Below are 1,991 nucleotides of genomic sequence, written 5' to 3' on the forward strand. Positions count from 1 at the left end.
TCAGATACAGAGAATTGAAGAGGCTGCCCCATTAGGGCCCACCGCATATCACAGTCATCTGAATGGCTGGAACAGACAATATCATAACCTTCATGTGTGACCACAGCCCAGAGAAGGAGACTAGAAGGCCACTTCCAATCCGACTCTTAAAGTGGAACTCCAGCCATTTTTTCTTTCAGATCAACTGATGTCATAGTTTTAGAGATTTTAGAGTCTTCCTGTACTTATCAGCTACTGTATGTCCTGCAGTAAGTGGTGTATTCTCTCTAGTCTGACACAGTGCTCTCTGCTGCCACCTCTGTCCATGTCAGGAACTGCCCAGAGCAGCAGCAAATCCCCATAGAAAACTTCTCCTGCTCTGGACAGTTCCTGACATGGACAGAGGTGGCAACAGAGAGCACTGTGTCAGACTGGAGAGAATACACCACTTCCTGCAGGACATACAGCAGCTGATAAGTACTGGAAGACTGGAGATAGATAGATCTATGTAAATTACAAATCTCTATATCTTTCTGACCAATTGATTTTAAAGCTGTGATAGAGAACTGCACACACTGCTGTAATGGCAGGTTCACTTTATGGCACATTACGATGCGGCCCCCAGTTTGGGAACAGCCTCTGCAAGGTGTTTGTTTTTGCATCTTTTCAAGCTGACAAGTAGGCGGGGTTTAACGGAATGGATGTGAAAATTAGCATGCAATACCACAAAAATACAGGGACAGCCCATAGTGAGTGTGGAGTACTGCAATCCAATAGTTATAACTTATATAAAGGCATGCGCAAATTGTCTGCATCTGTTCATCCCTTTCATCTTACTGATCCCCCTTTCAGTTACTCACCATGATGGAGATCACCGCTTGCTGTACATGAATGGTAACATTATAAGATTACAGAACCCACCAGATCTGATACTGACGGCATGTTACAATTGTATCCAAGCTCCTCTCTTGAGTTTGTTACAATGTGTCTATCTATCTATCTATCTATCTATCTATCTATCGTCCACAATAGAGCGCACTCCCAGTTCCAGTGCTGGAGTGCCAAGCAACGGAGATTGGATTAAATCTCCAACTAAATAAATCCAAGAATTTTGCGGCGGTGTGAGTTCTGGTATTTATTGGTACATCAAAAAGAAAGGGCAACGTTTCAGTCTCATCTCGAGACCTTTCTCAAGCAAATACAAACAGTGACTCCTATCCTTTTATAGTGTGTAACAAATCATGATTAACAAGTGATTAGTGATAAGGAGTGATACAAATCCGGTGCAAAAAAAAGTGATAAATAAGGTTCTGTATACTGAACAAATTATTCTGAGATGTGATTACATATAGTACACTCAGTGTGTTATACATTCATATGTGAAAAAGTATGGTATTTAAAAACAGACGGCGGAGTTGGCTTCCACTTGTCACAGCTCGATCAGTAAAAGCAAAAAAAACAGGCATAAATAGCATATACACAGTAAGTGCCCAGTCTTGAATATCTGTATCCTGGACTGTCCTGGAAAAGTCACTGTGAGATAATCCTCAGGGAAAGTCCGTTGTCACAACGTCAGAATGTAAAAAAACCGCATTGGTCCGTAGACGTCTGAATAGTGTTCAGTCCGGTCACAGGGGTCAATCTCGGAACTCCTTCCTTTGGATAGCAGGTTATCCGGCTTGAGAGCCATGCGCCCCCGAACTTCAAAGGCACATAGCACTCATTACAACGCGTATCTCAACTAAGACCACAGTGTGCCTCAGGAGATACCCGGTGAGGTCGCCCAAACCTATATGATAAAAATTGATCACCCCTCCACCCATGTACTATAGAACTATAATACTGTTTGTATTTGCTTGAGAAAGGTCTCGAGATGAGACTGAAACGTTGCACTTGCTTTTTGATGTACCAATAAATACCACAACTTTTTTCACTATACGGATGTGCCGCACAATTCTTCGATTTATCTATCGAAGATACGAGAATCTTGCATAAACCACACAGGACAGGAG

The 1,991-nt window shown here is 42.3% G+C and overlaps 1 long non-coding RNA gene across 1 annotated transcript in view; it reads left to right on the plus strand.

Moving 5' to 3' along the window:
• LOC138770775 (uncharacterized) overlaps positions 1-1,991 on the plus strand; it is a 170,833-nt gene that overhangs the window by 90,563 nt on the left and 78,279 nt on the right. The window lies entirely within an intron of this gene.

This window comes from Dendropsophus ebraccatus, chromosome 13 (assembly GCF_027789765.1).
Source record: "Dendropsophus ebraccatus isolate aDenEbr1 chromosome 13, aDenEbr1.pat, whole genome shotgun sequence".
Lineage (NCBI taxonomy): Eukaryota > Metazoa > Chordata > Amphibia > Anura > Hylidae > Dendropsophus > Dendropsophus ebraccatus.